This window comes from Gopherus evgoodei, chromosome 1 (assembly GCF_007399415.2).
Source record: "Gopherus evgoodei ecotype Sinaloan lineage chromosome 1, rGopEvg1_v1.p, whole genome shotgun sequence".
Lineage (NCBI taxonomy): Eukaryota > Metazoa > Chordata > Testudines > Testudinidae > Gopherus > Gopherus evgoodei.
The window spans coordinates 212,518,228-212,542,354 of record NC_044322.1 but is presented as its reverse complement, the minus strand read 5'-3'; the positions used below and the strand labels follow the sequence as shown (position 1 = coordinate 212,542,354).

General features: G+C 44.5%; 1 protein-coding gene across 4 annotated transcripts in view; it reads right to left on the bottom strand.

Annotated features, from left to right (window-relative positions):
- The window catches only part of SIDT1 (SID1 transmembrane family member 1), a 91,058-nt gene that overhangs the window by 59,264 nt on the left and 7,667 nt on the right, over nt 1–24,127 (bottom strand). The window lies entirely within an intron of this gene.

The window sequence follows — 24,127 nt, the reverse complement described above, 5'->3', positions numbered from 1 at the left end:
CTGTGATTGAGAGATTTCCCCCAGAGCCTGAGAAAGACACTCAAACTCCCAGAGCCTCAAGCACAAACTGACTCCTGAATCCTCAATGGGCCAAAATAGGACTGTAAGCTCAGAGAAGCAAAATAGCCTAGATATGTGGAAGTGATTTTGCCAGTAAGATGATAGTGGCAGAGCCAGATTGAATTCAGTTTCCTGAATCCCAGTGCTTGTAACACAAGACCTGCCTGTCTCTTAGAGATCACGCTGGGGCAGGGGTAAGAGGCATTCTCTCTATACAGAGACAGCTGACCACATCCAATAGTGACTTGCCTGGCATTCCACAGGAGTCTGTAGCAGGGATGAGGATGAAACTCCACTCTCCTGAATACCAGTCCAATCCTTACCCATGGGATCAACCTTTTTCTTCCTTCAGGCCCCTGTCTCGTGCACTAACTACACACAATCGCTGTCACATATACAGCCAGGTTCAGATTATGACATTCTGAGGCCTAAACTATGTCAAGTGTAAGAGGCACAATACCATAAAAAATGGGAATTTATTATTGTCACAGAAAGGACATTGAATTTATTAACATGAAAGCTTTATATTTGCATATATACAAAGGCGAGGTTGTAAAAATAGAATAATCTTCATTTTCAGCATCCCTCTCTGTAACGATGACACCATGACAAAAATACATTTTAGACAAATTCTTTGAACTAATTGTGTATGTAAGTAAAGCAGAAGTAAACAATACAATATAAAAAATACAAAATAAAAAATACAGTAAATAATACAGTTTACTAGATGAGTTCTCAGGAAATTTCTCTTCTCTGTTAGGGCATCTAAATTGTGGAATTCCTTGTCTGAATACACAATGAGACTCTTAGAGACTGTATGAATGGCAAAATAGGATACAAGAAACAATAGAAGATATAGGATGCAGATAACTCATAAGCTTAAAGCTCAACTATTAGTCATATTGATATAAATTAGGGCTGATGATTAACTCAAAAATTAATGTCAATTTGAAAAATGAATCACAATTAATCACACTGTTAAATAATAGAATACCAATTGAAATTTATTAAATATTTTTGGATGTTTTTCTACATTTTCAAATATATTGATTTTTATTACAACACAAAATACAAAGTGTACAGTGCTCACTATGCAGTAATATTTTTTATTACAAATATTTGCACAGCAAAAATTATAAACAGAAATAGTATTTTTCAATTCACCTCAGACAAGTAATGTAGTGAAATTTCTTTCTTGTGAAAGTGTAACTTACAAACATAGATTTTTGTTACATAACTGCACGCAAAAACAAAACAAAATGTAAAACTTTAGCGCCTACAAGTCCACTCAGTCCTACTTCTTCTTTAGCTAATCACTCAGACAAACAAGTTTGTTTACATTTCCAGGAGATACTGCTTGTTATTTACAGTGTCACCTGAAAGTGAGAACAGGTGTTTGCATGGCATTTTTGTAGCTGACATTGCAAGGTATTTACGTGCCAGATATGCTAACTATTCATATGTCTCTTCATGCTTTGACCATAAAGTCAGAGAACATGCGTCCATGCTGATGATTCTCGTTAAAAAAATAATGCGCTAATTAAATTTGTGACTGAACTCACTGGGGGAGAATTGTATGTCTCCAATTCCATTTTACCCACATTCTGCCATATATTTCATGTTATAGCAGTCTTGGATGATGACCCAGCATGTTTGTTTTAAGAACACTTTCAAGACAGATTTGACAATGCAAAAATAAATATAAAAAGTGAGCATTGTAAACTTTGTATTCTGTGTTGTAATTGAAATCAATATATTTGAAAATGTAGAAAACATCCAAAATATTTAAATGAATGGTATTCTATTATTGTTTAATAGCACGATTAATTGTCCAATTAATTTTTTCAATCCCTTGACAGCCTTAATATGAATTACACCCACATAATCAGCAAACCATCTGAAAATTGCATGCAGGTTGTATTTTTCCAATAAATTGATTTGTTTTGTTTTTTTAGAAGGTTATGCTGAATTACCTAATATTGGTACTAAAATTAGTAGCAGAAAGTTTTTATTGAAACCAGTAAAAAAAAATTGTATATTATTAATATTGACATTTATATATCTATACAACAACTATGTGGGTGTGGGTGTGTGCGCACGCATGTGCATGCATGCATCAAAAACCTGTGTTATTTTACCAGGCTATTTCTGTGAAAGTTAGTGCTATTTTGTCTATGTTCTCACAGGAAAACAAGAGAGGATATATACTTTTTTTTACATTATGAATAAGGAAAATTATCCTTTTCATAAATGAAAAAACTTTTGATTAATTTTATTAGGGAAATACAACATTTATCCAGACTGTATATAATGTATATTCACAAATGTTTATTCCAATTTAATTTTTGCTACAAAACAATGAATTGTTGGGATTTTTCTTTTGCCAAATTATAAAAATACAATATATTATGCATAGGATATGTGATTTATAAGTTTATATAAGAATTTTTACATAGCATACTACCTATAATAAAATATTATTTTACACACTCCAAACCTGCCGAGCAGAAAATTCCAGTCTTTTTTCTGGGCAGACATCTCTTTTGCATTCGCTTCTCTAACCTTTGTCTCCTCTAGAACCACTAATTAATCTTGAGTAAACACCTTGGACACACATAGTGACAACAAGCTATATGTGCGAAGAGAAAAATAATTTACCAGACTGGTAATCTCTAAAAGGCATTGAGAAAGTGAGAAAAAAACTAGCCTATATTCAAGCAAATATATTGAATATTCTAGGCTTTAATAGCCTATAAATCATATATGCACATAGTTTGAAATAACTTGCTCAACAAGTACTCAGAATACTTTGATATATATCTTCCTTCACTTCTCTCAAAACCCTCTATTTATCCTTTCATCATCACTCTCCAATATTTACTGTGAAGGTTCCCGAAACTGACGGAGGGAAGCCAACACAAATTTATCCTCCTCAAGATCCACTCGACCCAAGTCCATAAGACGATCACCTACAGACTCAATCATGTGAAACATGGATAGCACATGAAACAGAAAGAGGCGTGCGCACTAAAATACATAGTTGTACATATGTATAAATCAAAAGAAGAAAGAACACTAACATATGAGTATGAGCTTGGCAGCATTGCGTCACAACACTGGCATCTCCAGCCTCACATTTCCCCCCAATTTTATTGGCAGTGAGAGTATTTATTTATTTAAGTAAGTTATGAAGGTGCAGTCAGAATTTTACCAGTAGCGGGCCAACAAAACACTGCCTTAGGAGACTGATAGCAGACTTATTCATAGAAATACTAATTTTACAAGTGCGATTATTGTTTATCTCAGCCCTGGCCTCCTGCCTGTCAATAATGAACAATTAGTGAAGGGTTAGGGTAGGATAAAGGTATTGGTGTATCCAGATGTGTACATTTTTGTCATATTTGAATGAAAATATTTATATAGAAGATTCTCTCTCTTTTTCCCATATCTCCTTTATTTATCAACCGATTTTGATAAAACTTGAAATGGAGTCAGTTTTTTCTTTTTTAGAGGCCCCTAATACTGCGAGGCCCTAAGCTGTAGCTTAGTTAGTTTGTACCTTAATCCAGCACTGCATACAGCTATTTGCCAGGCCAACTCAACTGAGCCTCTCACGGAGCTCTGGGGAGGTCAGTTTTCAGATAGCACAGCCAAGCACAAAGATTTTGTCTAACTGTAACAAGATGCAGTGTGGATAAGGGTTGATTCTACTATATGGAGGGACTGGAATTCTATTGCTGGCTCTACCACCAATGACCTTGTGAAACACCTGTTGTCCTTATTTGCCCCATATGTATAAGGGGTTATTGATACTTGCTTCTCCTAGGTCAAAGGGGTTTTTTTTTTCAGAAGGTGTCAGCATAGCCTACTGCTTGAATGAGTGTTGTGTGTTCCCCTATAATGGCTGGCCAACGTAGGAGGATAAGAGACTACTGTTGCTGAGAAGTAAAATAAATTGCTACTTTAGCTCCAGGGGTGGAGGTGAGTGCTGTGGTATGGAAGGCACTGGATTCAAACCTTGCTTTGAGAAGCAAACAAGCAGCATTTTGCCTGGCCTCATTGTATTCTTGCTCATGTTTGCTGGGAACCTGGTGCAAAGTTCTTTCAAGAAGCTGCATGCAGTGCTGACACAAGTTAGCAGCTGCCTTTTGCAAGTCATCGGGAATGTTAGGTGATAGTTAACTATTATTTCAAAAGCTTTGATCACTATGAACCAAACACAGCCTGTTCCAACTTGGCTAAATCCTAAGAGATTTTCACCAGGACAACAACAGGCCCCTCAGCCACACTTCATCTTTCTATCCCTGAGCTAAACCTGTAAAAAGTGCCACTCCACCCCATAATGGCAATCACAGACCCAACAGCAGGGCACTGAAGGACAGGGGACTGAGATAATGGCCTGCACTTTAGCTAAAGTCTTTACAGATCATGCCCAAATCAAAGGTTTACAACTGCACGTAAATGGTGGTGTGCAAGTTAAAGCGCAATTATACCTAAGCAAGAATAAATGTGGCAAAAGTCTTCTCAATGACTCCAAGCTCATGTGGATTCAGTTTCCATCAACACATTTTCTCACAGCCTGCGATCTAGAAGTCAAGCTAGGCTCCTTCCGCCATATCCCTCATCACTGGTAATAAAGATCCTACAAGATCGCCAACCCCTCAGCCTTCAAAATCATAAGTTAAACCTCAAAAAGTCACAAGATTTTAAATAATGATAAATGCTGGGTGCTTTTTTTTTCTTCTTTCCTTTCTGCTTTCATGGACTTTGGGGGACTTGCCAGTCACATTTTCAAGCTAGTATCTGCAGTTATGAAGGCTAGAAACAAAACTTCATTTTTTCTCAATTAAAGCATGTAACTAGGCTTCATCTATCCCATATTACCTCAACTCTAGGACCCGAGGCTTTAAGGAAGACACCAAATAAGAAGAGACTGGCAATGAAATGGTGACAGCCGGCAACACTGCCAGAGCCATAGGCTGAGAGTTTGATATATGAGGCAGAGTAGACTTGAGCTCCTTCCCCTGTAGTTGAATTGACTGTGCAAGGCTACACCTTGGATATTGAATCAACTCTCTGTGTAAGAAGCTGCCTTTTGTTTGTGTGTGTTTGCTATACATTTGTACTGGACAGCAGGTCAGGCATGGAGTAAGGAAGACGGCGTGAGGACAATGAAGGAAGGTTGAAACTAAGAAGTAGGATACACAGTTGTCATTCAGGGTCTGAATCCCATTGTTGCTGCTATAGCAACACGTATGGCCAGGCCACTCCTTATTTATAGAGCAAACGTGCCGTCTGGTCTCTTGCAACAGGAAGTTACCACCAAGATCCTACACCAAAGCAAAAAAATAAGGAATGCTGCTTAATCTGGCTGCTGGGCCCTGGTCTACAGCAAATCTGTTATCCCAGGTGACCCAGAAATCAATGCTGTTCAGAATCCATTTTCCTCTCCGCCTAGTGGCCCATCTCCAGCACGCAAATTCAATTAGCTCTGAGCAGCAAGATAACAAGTCATAAAAGAAGGGAAACTGCAGTCTGCGCGAGGGAGAGCGTGGGGCCCTGGCAGCCTGCAGAAGACAAGCTGCTCTAGAGAGGCTAGATATTCCCATGCCAGATGCCAGTTTCCTCATGTTGCCATGGCAACAAGAACTAGTTTATGATGTTACAGACAAGACAGGGGAGTGACAGAAATTCATCCATTTAAGTCTTCTACTTTAAGGATGGTATAAGCAGGGGTCCAGAAGCTTTAGAAAAAACCTTTTTTAGGGCAATTTCTTTTTTACATATTGCATGTGCGCACATACACACACACACACACACACACAGACACACACACACTTCGTTTGAGAGGGCATTCATCAAGATTGGTGCATGAGCCAGTACACCCAAGGATACAGACTGGGACTGCTCTGGGGACCTGCCATAGCAGCTTCTGCAAAATGTATGTTGTCATTTAAAATAAAAGGAATCCAGTTTGTAGCATTGCTGGCAACAAAAAATTCCCAGTGCAACTCTAGAGGCTGCCTGCACAAAGCCACAGAGAGAGAGAGAAAGAGAGAGACACACACACACACACTACAACGATAACTGATCTTAATGGAGAAAATATGTATCTTCTCTGAGAGCACGGGTGGGGTTTGTGATTGTGTAGATGGAGTGTGACTCATTGCCACTCCTCTCTAGCCAGGCATCCCAAACTCACCGGCCCTCCCCACCCAATGCTGGGTCATATGTTTCCAAGACAGGCTGAGCTATAGGTAGTTATGTCATGTCAGAAATCATCAACCATGCACGCATGTAATGTGCAAACCAAGTCAAGTACAGAAATAATCAGCCTCTTATCTCATTGCTACTCCTAAGTGGCACCATCACATTTTGCCCCTTTGCTAGCGATCTCAGCCAAGAGGCTACAGGATAGAAGGCACAGTGTTGCCGAGCTCTCTTTATATGCATGGACGTGGTCCCTACAGGTCATGCACATTGGCGAGGAAGCATATGTATTTGCATAGGAAAGCTTGTTGTTACTCCTGCCTGTGCAACTGAATAGAGCAGGGGTAGGCAACCTATGGCACGCGTGCTGAAGGCGGCACACAAGTTGATTTTCAGTGGCACTCGCACTGCCCATGTCCTGGCCACCGGTCCAGGGGGCTCTGCATTTTAATTTAAATTTTAAAATGAAGCTTCTTAAACATTTTAAAATCTTATTTACTTTACATACAATAGTTTAGTTATATATTATAGACTTATAGAAAGAGACCTTCTAAAAACATTAATGTGTATTACTGGCACGCGAAACCTTAAATTAGAGTGAATAAATGAAGACTTGGCACAGCACTTCTGAAAGGTTGCTAACCTCTGGAATAGAGACACTCAAATGAATAAGGTAAGAAAAGACTAGAATTAATCTCATAGTATCTTTTGTCATTTGACAAATCACTGTACCCTTACCAGCTCCGCACCTGTACCCTACATAGAATGAATCCTGCAAACATTCTCAGCTCAGCCAAAGGGCACTGCAAAATGGGGCAGAGGGAAGAGAAGTAAGCCTAGAACAGGATGGGAGAGAGAGAAGGGAGGGTGATTATACACAGAAAGTTTACACCTGACATTTCCTGCATGTGCTGCAGATAAACAAGCCATCTAAACAAAAGGCTGGAAGATTTTTGAAATCCTAGTCTCAAATTCTCTTCTCTTCTCTCTCTAGATCCATCTGTGGCAGGTTCCCCCTGGAGTGCCACCTGGAACTGGGGTACCACTGAGCCCCCTGACCAACCAGCCTGGGCTCCCTCTCATGCTGTGCTGTTGTGACAAGGCCTCCAGACTTGCATTTTCACTAGCCTTCATACAGGTAGGGCCACACCCAGCTGCAGTTACATGCAGGTTCTCTGACCAGCCCCTGCATAGGAAGGCTACAGCCAAGGCAACTCCCAGCTCCCCATGCACGCATCCCCTCTGGAGTATAAACCCAAAATTATACTGTCTTGTGCTGTACAGGAAACTGTACAGCACAAGCTCATAAAAGTTCACACACCCCCTTCCATGTGGAGAGGAATATGCAACAGCCTTTGCCCCTGCGCTATGATTCCCATACACTTCATTCCACGTCACTGGTTTAGATAAAGCAAAAAACAGGTTTATTAACTACAAAAGATAGATTTTAAGTGATTATAAGTGATAACAAACAGATCAAAGCAGATTTCCTAGCAAATAAACAAAAAAATGCAAACTAAGCTTAATATACTAAATAGATTAGATATGCATTAGCAAATTCTCACCCTAAGAGAGGATACAAGCAACTGCAGATCATTCCAGCCAGGACTTTGTCAAGCCAGGACTTAAAAACTCTAAGGATGGAAATTTCACCACCTCTTTATGTAACCCATTCCAGTGCTTCACCACCCTCCTAATGAAATAGTGTTTCCTAATATCCAACCTAGGCCTCCACGACTGCAACTTGAGACCATTGCTCCTTCTTCTGTCATCTGCCACCACTGAGAACAGCTGAGCTACATCCTCTTTGGAACCCTCCGCCCCTTTTAGGTAGTTGAAGGCTGCTATCAAATCCCCCCTCACTCTTCTCTTCTGCAGACTAAATAAGCCCAGTTCCCTCAGCCTCTCCTCATAAATTGTGCTCCAGACCCCTAATCATTTTTGTTGCTCTCTGTTGGACTCTCTCCAATTTGTGGGGGCCCAAAACTGAACGCAATACTCCAGATGTGGCCTCACGAGTGCTGAAGAGAGGGGAATAATCACTTCCCTTGATCTGTTGGCAATGTTCCTACTAATGCAGCCCAATATGTCATTAGCCTTCTTGGCAACAGGGGCACACTGACTCATATCCAGCTTCTTATCCACTGTAATCCTCAGGTCCTTTTCTGAAGAACTGCTGCTTAGTCAGTTGGTCCCAAGCCTGTAGCAGTGCATGGGATTCTTCCTTCCTAAGTGCAGGACTCTGCACTTGTCCTTGTTGAATCTCATCAGGTATCTTTTGGGCCAATCCTCCAATTTATCTAGGTCACTCTGGACCCTATCCCTACCCTCCAGCTTATCTACCTCACCCCCCAGCTTAGTGTCATCCACGAATTTGCTGAAGGTGCAAACCATCCCATCCTCCAGATCATTAATGAAGATGGCCATCAGGAAGTTTAGACTTGAAATTAGATGAAGGTTTCTAACCATTAGAAGACTGAAGTTCTGGAACAGCCTTCCAAGGGGAGTAGTGGAGGCAAAAGACATATCTGGCATCAAGACTAAACTTGATAAGTTTATGGAGAGGATGGTATGATGGGATAGCCTAATTTTGGCAATTAATTGATCTTTGACTATTAGCGGTAAATATGCTCAGTGGCATGTGATGGGATGTTAGATGGGTGGGATCTGAGTTACTACAGAGAATTCTTTCCTGGGTGTCTGGCTGGTGAGTCTTGCCCACATGCTCAGGGTTTAGCTGCTCGTTGTATTTGGAGCCAGGAAGGAATTTTCCTCCAGGGCAGATTGGCAGAAGCCCTGAGGACTTTTCGCCCTCCTCTGCAGTGTGGGCCACAGGTCACTTGCTGGAGGATTCTCTGCACATTGAAGTATTTAAACCACGATTTGAGGACTTTAATAGCTCAGACATAGGTTAGGGGTTTATTACAGGAGCAGGTGGGTGAGATTCTGTGGCCTGCGTTGTGCAGGAGGTCAGAGTAGATGATTATAATGGTCCCTTCTGACCTAAAAGTCTATGTCTATGTTGAACAAAACCAGCCTAGGACAGACCTCTGGGGCACTCCGCTTGATACCGGCTACCATCTAGACATCGAGCTGTTGATCATTATCCATTGAGCCCGATGATCTAGCCAGCTTTCTAGCCACCTTATAGTCCATTCGTCAAATCCATATTTCTTTTACTTGCTGGCAAGAATATTGTGGGAGACCATATCAAAAGTTTTGCTAAAGTCACGTCCACCACTTTCCCGATATCCACAGAGCCAGTTATCTCATCATAGAAGGCAATCAGGTTGGTCAGGCATGACTTGCCCTTGGTGAATCCATGTTGACTGTTCCTGATCATCTTCATCTCCTCCAAGTGCTTCAAAATGGATTCCTTGGGGACCTGCTCTATGATTTTTCCAGGGACTGAGGTGAGGCTGACCGGTCTGTAGTTCCCCGGGTTCTCCTTCTTCCCTTTTTTAAAGATGGGCACTATATTTGCCTTTTTCCAGTCTTCTCAGACCTCCCTGACTGCCACAAGTTTTCAAAGATAATGGCCAATGGCTCCGCAATCACATCAGCCAACTTCCTCAAATGCATTAGATCTGGCCCCATGGACTTGTGCATGTCCAGCTTTTCTAAATAGTCAATCTGTTCTTTCACCGTGGGCTGCTCACCACCTCCCCATACTGTGTTGCCCAGTGCAGCAGTCTGGGATCATCCCTTGTCTGTGACGACCGAGGCAAAAAAAAAGCATTGAGTACTTCAGCTTTTTCCACATCATCTGTCTCTAGGTTGCCTCACGCATTCAGTAAGGGTCCCACACTTTCCCTGACCGTCTTCTTGTTGCTAACATACCTATAGAAAACCCTTCTTGTTAACCTTCACAACTCTTGCTAAGCTGCAACTCTAAATTGTGTTTTGGCCTTCCTGATTACACCCCTGCATGCTTGAGCAATATTTTTAATACTCCTCCCTAGCCATCTGTCCGAGTTCCCACTTCTTGTAAGCTTCCTTTTTGTGTTTAAGCTCACTGAAGATTTCTCTGTTAAGCCAAGGTGATTGCCTGCCATATTTGCTATTCTTTCTGCATATCAGGATGGTTCGTTCCTGCACCCTAAATAAGGCTTCTTTAAAATACAAGCAGCTTTCCTGGACTCCTTTCCCCCTCATATTAGCCTCCCAGAGAATCCTGCTCACCAGTTCCCTAAGGGAGTCTAAGCCTGCTTTTCTGAAATCCAGGGTCTGTACTCTGCTGCTCTCCTTTCTTTCGTCAGGATCTTGAACTCGACCATTTCATGGTCACTGTTGCCTAGGTTATCACCCACTTCTACTTCCCCTACCAATTCTTCCCTGTTTGTGAGCAGCAGGTCAAGAGGAACATGGCCCCTAGTTGGTTCCTCCAGCACTTGTACCAGGAAGTTGTCCCCGACACTATCCAAAAACTTCCTGGATTGTCTGTGCTCTGCTGTATTGCTCTCCCAGCAGATGTCAGGTTGATTGAAGTCTCCCTGTGATCTGGCAACTTCTGTTAGTTAGTTGTCTGAAGAAAGCCTCATCTACCTCTACCTCTGGTGGTCTATAGCAGACGCCCACTGCAACATCACCCTTGTTGCTCTCACCTGTAAACTTAAACCAAACATGATTAGCACATATTATATAAATCCAGTTCTGTGACACTTATTTTGCTAAATTTTCTCAACACCTCAGGTACTGTGGGATAGATTCTCTTGGTGCAATCTTTGTGCCACGCAGCACAAAGAGGGCCAGATTATCTGCCATAAATGGCCATTGGAGAATACCTGCTGGCAGCTGCCCCACTCTATCCCAGTGTAAGGGACATGCTGTGGGAAAATGGGGGCATGGCATGACAAAGCTCTCTTTTTACTGGCATCTTACATCAGCTACATGGCAACTTAACACCCAGGCCAGGCCAGCAGATAATAAGGGAGCTATAACAGCTCCCTTCTGACCCTCCTCTGTGCACTCTGAAGGACTTGGATGCAGGGGAGAAATGAGCCATGTATATTGAGGAGGATGTCACTCATGGGCAGTGGATGAACCCAGGGCTCAGGAAGGCTAGACCCCAACCAGGACCACCCCTTCTGCCCGAGGCCCTGCCACTGCCACCAGAGCCCAGAGTTCCCCCCCCCCAAGACCACCTGAGCCCCTGCATCCCCGAATGCTGGGTGGGTGAGCAGGCAGTGCTCCCTGCACCCCAGCCCCGGAGCACCAGGAGATTGGGCAGTGCACACACACCCAGCTGGGTAGGTGGCACGGCCTCCCTCCCCCAACCCCAGAGTGCAGGCCGGCCCCCAGTGACATGACCTTTCTATATTTTATTGCATATGCTCTGAGGGCTCCTTTGAATTTCTAACCCTCTGAGAAGGGGGATCATTGTGATAGATAGAAGGGACCCATCTGATCAGAGTCCATCTCCCTACCAGAGGAGCCTATCAAACCCAACGGAGGATGTACGGATGATACCACACCCACCTTTCAGCGCTGACTGTAGGCACTCACACGTGATGACACCGTCAGCATGTCTACATCATGCCTATCAGTACAGTTCAGCAGCTGGGGTTGGAATATACATGTGCAGTGGGGTTCACTGCTAGACTGGCAGGGATATATAAATCCAGTGGCAGAGGCAGAGTTCGGCTACATCCTTGAGAGACTAACTCTTGGCTTTGAAATGATGACAGCTGCCTTCAAATGAAGTAGTCATTTTCAGCTATAAATGTGATTTAATTAATCTTAGTGTTCTCTCTCCCCGCCCCCCGCCCCCTTTCCCCTGAATATGGTTCATACAACACAGTCAAACTGGCTTGATGGATTTCCTTTCACATAACTCTGGCTGAAACACCTGCTGGAAGTGGAGCGGTTGTAATATTACCAAAACACTAATCTAGGAGTACAGTTGCAATATTAGGGCCTATAATCTGACTGTATAGCTAATGGTATCACTGATTAAGGAAGAGCCAGGTTTACCTAGATCAAACCTGACACACATTTTGAAAAAAGTGTTACTGTAACTTGAATTACTTCTGTTATGTTCTTCTCCTTCTTTTGTTCCAAATAAAAGTAACTTGTGTTCATTTAAGAGGCATGGTTGGATGGTTGCATTTTGGAAGAGCAAACAAGAAGTGCAAGTTAATTAAAAAAGATAAGTGGTCTCAATGCATAGTAACTGTGAAGAAGTCACACAACAGAGTTAACGGACACATACTCCCACATTCAACCCATTCTTGTAGGCTGGCCAGAAAAGCTGTGGCAGGACACACATTCATCTTGCTTGCAAATAAGACACCAGATTCACTGTGGGGTCCTAGCAACAGAGGCTGGTGTAGGTGACTCCAGTGACCCTGTGACTTTAATTCCTCCGCCAACCCTTCTGATTTGATTAGTTTCTAGGCCTCAGGTTTTTTGAGCCTTAAAAGAAAATGTTGAACTGATGGGGTCATGACTGCAACATAGACAGTCAGATCTAGTGGTCAGGGTGGGAGTCAGGCCGAGTCAGGTACCAGGAGGTCAGAGTCTGAGACGGGCCAGTGGACAGACTAAGGATCAGGTGTCAGGAGGCAAGCAGGGTCTGCTTAACAGGAGATCAAGGTTGAGGGCAGATTAGCAATTGAATAATGAAGTCAAGGACAAAATAGGGTCAGGAGCTGGAGCCTGAGGTCTATCTCAAGCAGGGTCTGAAGCAGACAAGGGCAGGCAGTCTATGTTATTGCTCAGACAGCTCCCTTCATGGTTTCCATCCTGTTTGAAACAGTGGTAGCAGCCAATCAGTGGGCTATGAGGGGCCACCACTCAGGTCCTGCTGGGCAATACTTTCTGCCAAGGCCAGCCATGCAGGGTTCTCCCATGGGAGCCCAGCCTAAGCCTCCAATGGCAATGCAGAGGCCTGAGCAGCCCAGAACTCCCATGGTCACAGTTTCCAGCCCTGCAGGTTCTAACAGATGGAAGGTGCTCGTGATTGACAGTTGTAGAGACTGAAGGCTTCACAGATCCAGCCGATGCTCACTCCTCTATCCTGGATTTGCAGCACTGTTATACCTTTCAGGTCTCTTTGATGTTCTCAGCTCATTCTCATCCCAGAACCTTCCCTTGTTCCTAAAGGGTGTGCAACCAGGTACAAAGCATGAATGTGGTTAGGCATCTTTAAGCCCCTTGGTTTTCAGTTTAAAATGATTTTTACTGAAAAATTCCCAGGTTTTACAAAAAGTATTATTTGTTTTTTTCTGATTTTCACCCTACTTTTGTATCATTCAAATATACAAAAATAACTTGTCTTATTAGGAAGGTACAATATATTGCATGAAATCTATATATTACAATAATACATTAGTCTGTGCGTATATGCAAAGCTGCCTGTTGAAGTAAGACTATTAGTCTAGAAGATACACACAATAAACCAGACTCACACGCACTTCAGAGCTTGCATGCATGCCTGCTTCACGTACTGATGAATCTCACACCCACCATGTACACACTTCAAGCTGTTAGCAAGTAACAGTCTAAAGATGACACACTTAAATGAGAAGAAAACAAAAATCTGTATCAGAATACGTTTCAGAACACAAGGAAGTATTTGAAAGTTTAAAAAAAATTGAGAGAGAGAGAGAAAAGGATGAAGATGAGTGTGTACACTGCAAATGGTGTGGCCCAATTATTAAATGTAAATATTTATAGACTAGTAGTTCTAAGTCTACAACAGTAAACGGTTTATTCAAATGAAAAGTTTTATTTGGGGATTAGAGATGAATTGTTTTCTTAAACTCAGAGATGGCATTGTGTTTTGAGTTCTGTTTTAGTTCTGCAGCAAACCACATTGATTAACAGAATTCAAAGCTTTTATCTACTGAATACTTTCCCCCCATCTTTCCAGCCACCAGTATAAATCCCAGTATTTGCCCAGAAAAATTATTAGGTTTTTTGCACTGATTTTCACCTATTATTGTTCTTGTGGAAATAAACACTGATAAATTCCTGGGGGAAAATAAAATAAAATAAAATAAAATAAAAATGGAAAATGAATGGGGCCCTAGGCATCTTTCACAGTTTACTCTACAAACACATTGCAAACACTTGTCATTCTCATAGGCCTTGTCTACACTTGAAACTGCCCCAGTTTTAGCAATTGGTGCAGCTGCACTGTGCAAGCCCCTAAGGTAGCCAAGGAAGCTGTGATTTGCACTAGTGGAACCTAGCCCAGTTTTAGCAAATTGTGTACAATAATGTGTGAAAGCTCCCTGGGCAAACAGAGAGAGCTTGTTACAAACAGAAAATGCTATATACTTGTTGAGTAGGGCCGAGAGGGGGCAAACTGCGATTATAAACAGACACCCTGATGCAACCAAACAGACGGAGTTACTAGAGCCATTCCAAATACATTTCACCTCTTGGAAAGGCAGTCCGCCATTTCATGGGAGGAGAAGGATCTTTGTTTTTACTGCACTGAAAATTCACACACACCCCTCTCCCCTCAACAACACAGGATCATTACAGAGCTTTGTATCAGCCACTCTGACACCCTGGGAGGAAGCTGCAACGTGTAAAGGCCTCAGGACACACTCTGCAGTACAGCTGACCAGAAAGCAACCTCTAATTAATCTTTTAATACTTTCCCAGAGAAAACCTGTAGGCCTCATATTAATAATAGATTAACTTTTTCATCCAAGAGCTTTTACTACAACACCGCTCACTAGGCTGTTACTCTCACACCTTTCCTTTCCTGCTCCCCAGGAATGTTACTGAATAGGGTGAGTATTTACTATTTTTCATTTGATGTCCCATCCACAGAAACCTAATCGAAACCATGCCTGCAGAAGTGGAAATGCAGTGTCACAGCCTCTCATCCGTAAGGTCCTGCCAAAGCTAGGTTACTGAACAAAGCATATTTTACTGTAGCCCAGCAAACTCCTCCACGTTCACCCCCTGCTCTCTCCCCACTTCTCACTGGCTCACTTGGGGTAACCTCTAGAACAGATGGCTAAAACACACTCTGCTGCAGTTCACTTCTTCCTGGATGCCCATATTGCTCCCTCCAGTCCATACACAATGCAGCTGCTATGATCATCACTCTGACACTGGCTCTCCGCTTTGAACAGCTCCCTGCTTTCCACCAGAGTTCAAGCTTCAAAGCCCTGTTCGGCTTTAATCCTTCCTGATTATCCACTCATCTCTTGTCAACAACCTCACATCTCTGCTCCACCACCTGATGCGGACCTCAACTGCCCATTTCTCCCCATAGACTACTCAGCACTGTCCTCCATGCTGCTACATGCCTATGGCACCTCCTCCCTGAATTAATCTATAAGGCCACTACCCTCTCCTCCTAGAAATCCCTCCTCAAGGCTGCTGAACTGCCTATAAGACAACCACCACTATCCAACACTGGATCAAATACAATATGTGAGTCCTGGGATAGAATAAAGATGGGACCAGCCCTAGCATACCAATTACCTTTGCCCAGCGCTGTCCCTTTGTAAGCTCTCCTGCATGGCACTATACCTTAAAACCAGCCAGAATATGGTGTCCCACTTGGTAAGCCAGTGCTCCGTGATCTGTGGGTTTCTGGGTTTAGTTTAAAGAGTGTTGGGTTTTGCCCTTTAAAGCCATAAATGCCTTAAGATCTACCTGTCTGGCAGACCTCCTCTCTCCCCATGCCACAGCACCACACTCAGGATCAGCAGCTCGTGAGCTGAAGCCTCATTGGCATACATAAGCTGGGGCTGTTGCCAGGGCATTTTCAGGCTTTGGAATTTTCACATACATGCACAAGAATCAGAAATAGACCAAATCCAGTGATCTTCAGAGTATGCTGCAAAACTTAACCCTCTCCCCCGGTATTCCAAAATGAAGGTGTAGGGGGAGGTAATTGTAGAGGTGGGAAACCATTGCAGGGTGTTGAAGCTTTGGAATTGCCTGTTTTGCTGGTGCTGGGTTATATTGCATTGTGTTGCTGTGTATATTTAGGCATTTTTGTTGTATTTTTAAATAATGCCAAAGTCACTGTAGTGTCTGACTGTGAGCTGTTTTTTAGTGTTTGCTCCTCAAAAAGCGCCATCTTTACTTGGAGTGATCCAGTCAGGATAACATAGCTTGTTTTTATCATCATCCCCACCCTCATCCTTCTTTCTTCCCATTTGTTGCATCTTATTTCAGAGCTTAAAAAAAAAAAGGTAAGGCAACTCCCATCTTTTCATGTGCTGTATATTTATATCTGCTTACTGTATTTTTCACTCCATGCATCTAATGAAGTGGGTTTTAGCCCACGAAAGCTTAACAAATTTATTTGGGCATAATCACAAGGACTCCTCATTGTTTTTGCTGATACAGACTAACACGGCTACCCCTCTGAAACCTCTGAATAGCTAGTAATATGACATACAGGAAATGCTTACTAATGGTAATGTTATCATCTGTTGTCTGCATTCTCCACTTTTCGCATCACTCTAGGTCACTGCGTGGACTGCTTCTGTCCTTTTGAGTTTGTGACCCCTCCAGTTTTGATGCCCTGTGCAGATCTGATTACAAGTGAATTTCCTTCAAAGAAAGGCCTGAAGCAGGTGCATATGGTGCTTGGTTTTATAAGCTTACTTGGCCAAAGACACCTCAGGAAATTCCAAGAGGCACCCAGACCAGGTTATTACTAATAGGAACTGTCGCTGCCTGAAGACAGATGCTTCACAATTTTGGCAGTCACAGCTTCATGAGTCACCTGGAAATGCTCTGCAGACATCGTTGGTCCTTGGCCTCAGGTTGAGAACACTAGTCTGCTCTCTGTATATCCTACATACTTTATACAGCAAATTGCTTTGGAGTCCTTTGTAATGAGGATTCCAAGTATTATCTCCATATTACAGGTGCAGACACTGAGGCACACAGAAGGGAAGGGACACACTGAGGATCACCCAGGGAGGCAGTAACTGAGGTTGACGTCAGAACATCTCCCGTCTGATCCTAGAAAAACAGGAGTAAGAGGAGAGCTGTAGATACACCGAGATGTAAAGTCTGTATTTTTACCTGCACATTGCGTACGTTCTTTTTACATTTTATTCTACACTTTTAGTAGAGTCCTATTGGTGCAATATGGGACAGCCCAGATGCCATCCTGAGCACTCCATCCAGAACCATGGCTTGCTGGCATCCTGTTTAAAATCCAGCTGTCCTGAACCTGCCTCACACACCATTAGTGTGAACACTCATGCATTCCCGGAATACCAGCTGGTCCAGAAATAACATGGGACCACCTCTGCTGCATGACGTGACATGTCCGGTGCATATGAGGTCACACCGTATAGAGCATGCCAATTTGCAGATCATACCACTCTAGCCCCACCAGCATGACCTCACATGCCTAGTGTGTGCAAGGTTATGCCAGCAGGGGTGGAGGGATGCACTCTTCAAATTGGCATTCCCTTGGCCAATGCCAGACAAATCCACACTTGAGTGTATCTCAGTACCAGACAGGGGACAAGCCATCCCCAAAAAGGGACCATCTAGGTCAAAACCAGACAAAGGGCCTGCCCATGCACTGCCATCTCTCTTCCTGACAAGGCTTTGGCCACAAACACAGACCTCTAAGCAATCTTGCTTGTGCAAGTTGGTAAATTATTAATCCTCCTGTCGTTATCTAAAGTCAGGAGCACTAACCTCACCCGTGAGCACAGACCTCTCCTGGGCTGCACCCTTGTCTAACCTGTGCTGCTTGTTTCCGGTAGGAAAAGCTATTTTATCTACCTGCAGCGAAAGGGCCAGGAAGCGCCGAGCTTCCCCGTGGCCCCCACATCCCCACGCTGGAGAATGCCACAGTGGGGATGTCAGCGCTGCAGTGGCAGCAGCATTTCCCATGGGACAATGTTATCAGTTCTAGTTAGATTCATACTCTGGGTCCGCTGAGCCTGGGGGGCGGTATCAGGGGGGCAAAGTCTGCTTCCCTCTGTTGGGGAGCAAAGGGCACCCCAGTGGGGTTCCTCTAATCAGGCAAGGAGGATTTGGGGGTACCCATGTATGCAGGGCCGGTGCAAGGAAGTTTGGCACTCTAGGCAAAACTTCCACCCTGCACCCCCCCAGCTAACCCTGCCTCTCCATGGCAGCTAACTCAGCCCCCCACCCGAGGAGCCCACAGCAGCTACCTCCCCACCGTGACAGCTAACCCCTCTCCCTCCCGTTCCCCAGTGGCAACTAACTCTGCCTGGGGAGACTTCCCCCCTCCCCCCACGGCAGCTAACCCTGCCTGGGGAGACCTCCTGCGGAAGCTAAGCCTGCCTGGGTAGCCCGCCCCAACTCACTTCGACTCCGCCTCCTCCACTGAGCACGCCGGTGCCATTCTAATTCTCCTCCCCACCCAGGCTTGCAGCGCTGATTTGAGGAGACTTAGAGCTGGGCTGTGTGCTCAGCGGAGGAGGCAGAGCGGAGGTGAGCTGGGGTAGGGAGTGGTTCCCCTGTGCGCCCCCTCTCGTTATTGCAGGCAACCTTCCCCTTGTGCTCCCCCACCCCAGCTCACCTCCACCTCCTCACCTAGTCGGCCACCTAGTTTGCCTAAATGGTTGCACTGGCCTGCGTGTATGGATTGCACACTTCCTGGGTGGCAGAGAGCTCAACTCTATGGTCTCCCAGAGGGAAGCCTACTATATGGAGCCTCCTGTTGGTCATAGGGGGTAGGTAGTGGAGATGCAGTGCCTACATCTCCACTTGGTCCTGCTTTGAGCAGGGGGTTGGACTAGATGAACTTCTGAGGTCCCTTCCAACCCTAATCTTCCATGATTCATATTGTAATTACTCTGCTGGGAGGTGGAGGAAAGAGGAAACATCTCCCTCCTTCCCTCCCCCTGCAGGCTGGGGAAAAGAGGGTTTTGGCCTCAGTGCAGAATCTCTGATGCAATCACCTGCAGACGCTAGGGACACTTGTGAAGTGAAAAAGGGTAGAAAGAGGTCTCACGCTTCTCCCTGCACCCTCCCTCTATGCAACAGCAGCTGCTTCCTAAAGCATAGGCCAAAAATGGGACCATTTGAATGTGAGCGACATCTACAAAATATGAAGGAGATTTTAAGTGACTCATTCAGATGACCCCATTGAGATGAAAATAGCCCCTTCCCCATACACACAATTAGCATTACCCCTGCTGCAACCATCTCTGCCTGTCCCCTCCCCATTCCCTACCAAAATTCTTATATTAAAAGCTCAGAAAAAATCCTGAAACAGAATCTTTGTTTCAGTGATATGAAGTAACTGGCCAGATATGCACTGAAGGTTCTTGTCCATCCAGACGCTTGCTACCATGGTGATGAGGGCCAGGTAATGTGCCTCCCATTACTTAAAATGATACCAGTGCCTCTCTTCATTCCCTTTGATTTTTAACATCTGAAACTGAGAACGAAGGGAGGGAAAGCCTGGACACACAGAAGTGAGATTTACGCTTGGCTGTGAGTGCTTATCGGTCAGTCTTATTCCTCATGGCTGTGTTCCATATTCTTGGTCCAGCTCTAGCTCTGTGTTTTAATATGGAGGAGACAGGTGTCTAGTGCATTACCTCAGTGTGCCCTTGTTGCCAAGAAGGCTAACGGCATTCTGGGCTGTATAAGTAGGGGCATTGCCAGCAGATCGAGGAACGTGATCATTCCCCTCTATTAGACATTGGTGAGGCCTCATCTGGAGTAGTGTGTCCAGTTTTGGGCCTCACACTACAAGGAAGATGTGGAAAAATTGGAAAGAGTCCAGCGGAGGGCAACAAAAATGATTAGGGAGCTGGAATACATGATTTATGAGGAAAGGCTGAGGGAACTGGGATTATTTAGTCTACAGAAGAGAAGAATGAGGTGGGATTTGATAGCTGCTTTCAACTACCTGAAAGGGGGTTCCAAACAGGACGGATCTAAATTGTTCTCAGTGGTAGCAGATGACAGAACAAGGAGTAATGGTCTCAAGTTGCAGTGGGGGAAGTTTAAGTTGGATATTAGGAAAAACTTTTTCACTAGGAGTGTGGTGAAGCACTAGAATGGGTTACCTAGGGAGGTGGTAGAATCTCCTTCATTACAGGTTTTTAAGGTCAGGCTTGACAAAGCTCTGGCTGAGATGATTTAGTTGGGAATTGGTCCTGATTTGAGCAGGGGGTTGGACTAGATGACCTCCTGAGGTCCCTTCCAACTCTGATATTCTATGATTCATCCGCTGGAGATAGAACATCCTTGGGGAGACACAGATTCTATCAGTGGAAATGTGCAGCGTGGTGGGCAGTAGGGTCTGGTGCCCAAAACTTGGCAACTCGTTGCTTAGGGCAGACCACGCTTAACCAGCCATAATCCCTTTTTTCACCATAATAATGTATAGATTATACAACCAGCATAACCCTTCACAGATTTAACAACAGTTATACAAGTGAGCACATACTGATACTTCCATGTGTCCCTATGAATTCCAAGAGTTACTTTGTCTGTCTTATCTGTCACAGATCTGTAATTGACTTTTGTGCCAAGAGGACAGATAAAGAGAACAGAATGCAAAACGAAAGCATTCAGTTACTGAGGTAGCTGAGGGTGGTGAAGCACTGGAATGGGTTACCTAGGGAAGTGGTGGAATCTCCATCCTTAGAGGTTTTTAAGGCCCAGCTTGACAAAGCCATGGCTGGGATGATTTAGTTGGGGTTGGTCCTGCTTTGAGCAGGAGATTGGACTAGATGACCTCCTGAGGTCTGTTCCAACCCGAATAGTCTAGGATTCTAAATGCCTTCCCTCAAGATAGAGCAAGTAAGCTAATTAAAACCATAGAAACCAAGGGACATCACCCTATCCTCATCCAAGAGAGCAGCACAGTGCCTTGTCCTGCCTTGGTAAAGACAACAATCCAGTTCAGAAAAAGAAACCACCTTCCCCACTTCTATCCCCAGACTCTGAGCTATTTTAAGACATAGGGAATTCTAAGTGTCCTGGACCATAAAGTATTCCAAAGTAGACAACTCCTGAAGACTCACTAAACAAGTAAAAGGATGCCAGTAAATACTGCCACAAACAAGTGGTTGAGGGTTTCCAATTTCTGGGAACCATATTCCAGCATTGTTCCAAAGTCTCCCCCAAAACAAAAGTATCATGGTACACTTGCATTTTGGACAGCTACAGCTCCAGGCACATCCCATGCAGAGATTATTCCTACAAGGAGCAATCTGCATGCAGGTTCATGGTGCTGTGTAGAGGAATGGACAGTCCATTCCTGGCTTTAGAGCAATATCCTAATTGGGGTGAAAGTAACTTAAAGGACTTGCCGGTACACTGGAGTCCTGAGCAGTGTGGGGCCACAATCGGAAGAGACATGATCTCAACAGGAAGAGGCGTGGCCTTTCAAGATTTAAAGGCCTCTTAAATCATCCCAGAGCTACCAGCTGCACAGGCAGCTGGGAGCTCCAGGGCTCAGAGGCAAATTAAAGGGCCTGGGGCTCTGGCTGCTGTGGCACTCCGGGCCCTTTAAATCACTGCAGGAGCTCGGCTTCCACTACCCTGGGGAGGCAGAGTTCGGGCTAGGGTTGGGGTAGCAGCTCCAGAGGTGTTTTAAAGGTCCCAGGGCTCCCTGCAGCGGCTGGAGGCCTGTGCCCTTTAAATCACTGCTGGAGAAGCCGGTCCAGTCCGACACGGCGTACCGGCTTACTTTCACCTCTGGTCCTAATAAGCAGGGCAAGCCCTCCAACAGCTAGGCTTTATCTTGGAAGTTGCCTGCAATAATAGAGGAACTGTCCAGGGGCTTCTTGCTGTAAAAATATGAAGCAGAGCCAGGACTGATTGGGAAAATTCTGCTCTACGCTCTCTCTTGGCTCTGAGCTCATCTGCTGTGTTCATTGCTGGAGCCACCAGCCAGAGCTAGGCCCAAAGTACTTTTTTTAATTTACTGAACCTGAGCGTCTGTGTTTGAAGGTGGGTGGAGAAGTCAGGCAGCTGACTAAGGGTGGCAACATCAAGTGCCACGTAAAACACATCATGAAAGGAGAGGAAAGATAAATATTGACAGTTTAACTCTATCACCATCTCCTCTAGAGCGATATCAGGAGAGTGTTTGAAATTCATTCTCAGCAAGAAAATGGAAAAGATTATCCAACTGCAAATGCACACAGCTAAAGGGACAAAAGTGGCTTCAGTACTTAATAACCTAAACTGAACTCTTGTCAAAGTGGAAAACTTGCTGCCACAGTACTTAGACAATGATAGGAATCCTGGTTTATGGGAACAGGAATTTGACAGAGAAAAAAGGAATGGCCGTTTCTGCTGCAGGAAAGAGCTCTCGGGAGGGTTACTGCAGCCATCTAACATGAGATTGTGGGAAAGGAAGGTTCTAGAGCACCTGAATACGTCCCCAATAGCCTACACACACACGCTCAGCTTCCCATTCCAATGTCTCCAAGTTCAGCCTGCAACAGTGCTTGGTCCTGGGCCTGACAACTGAGGGCACGAAGCCAAAGCACGGAGCAGGGAACACCTCTAATGTGCAGGCACACAAGCTGTTTGAGTTACAAAGTTCAGCAGGCAAGAGACAGTGCTTCAGAAGGGGCAAAATTATGTCAATTTGGAGGTGGCCAAGAGCGACAGGCCCAGTAAGCTTTAAAGCACCTCCTGAAGCCAGAGAATTCAATTGAATCTCAGCTGAGCTGGGGGGCAGTGGCAGTGAATGAACTGACTGTCAGTGCAGAACGTTTCTCATCCTCCTGCCCCCAAGTGTTTTGAATGACACAAAACTGAGTGGGGAGTCGTCACTGAGGAAAATAAATATGGAGCTCCAAGATGATGCAATTTCTGCCTCCCTACCTTCTCTGTAAATTGTTGTTTCCTATTGCTAATCCCCATAGACTCTTAGTGTTAAGGACCTGGACCCATAAAGGGACATAGGTATTGTTATGCTTAGCATTGCAATGTCTAACTTTTAGGTCCCTAAACATTATAATAACTAAAAACAAAACAACAACCAAACACCTCATCACTGGAACAGTGCAATTCATATAACCTGTGCTAGTCACCTTGACTCCTAGACAATGAATGGGGAGAGATAGGCACCATGGAATGAAATTCACCAAAGCTAGCATGCTAGGTGGGCAGCTGCCTAAGTTAGCCAATGGCAGATGCTGATGAGAGGGATGTATCCTAAGCTCTGCACCACTCATGGAGCTAGTCACCGAAGTCTGGGCTGCAGGGAAATGCCTGTCTTTGTTTGTGAGTCACAGCCAGGAACCCCTCTCCTGGAGTCAGGCAGGTTAAGTCATTTCTCCTGAGAATGAGTTAGGCATCTGCCTCACTCCACACAAAATTGGGGGATGTGATGGTGCCTACTTCATTACTTTTAGCCCTGTGGTTAAAGCACTTACATGGGAGGTGGGAGACCTAGGTTCAGTTCCCCCCTCTGAGTGATGGGGCAAATGGGTTTGAACCAGCATTTCCCACCCTGCAGGTGCATGCTCTGACCACTGAGCTATAGGATAGTCTGGTGTAGAGCTCCCTCAATCTCTCCTGTTGAAGCTGTTCCGTTGTGTACAACTATTTAAAGAGTCAGAGAGCAAAAGAGAGAGGATGAGAAGGACTCTATAGCCCAGTGGTTAGGGCACCCACTTGGGTGGTGGGAGACCCAGGAGCCATTCCCCCTGTTCCAGTGACCTGCACCACCAGCAGCCAGATTTGGAATGAAACCTGAGCCAGTAGCTGGGCTCTGAGCACTTTGTCAAAAACTTTCTGACAGGATAAGCATCATGGGTCGCTGAGATTTGGACTCTGTTCATAGCCACAGGGGCGGGGAGAGGGAAAGTGTCATCCACCAACCCTATTAGAACCAACTCTGTGTTGTGGGCTGGGCTGGATCTTTATTAGGAAGGGGCCAGGATATGAGCAGATTGTTGTA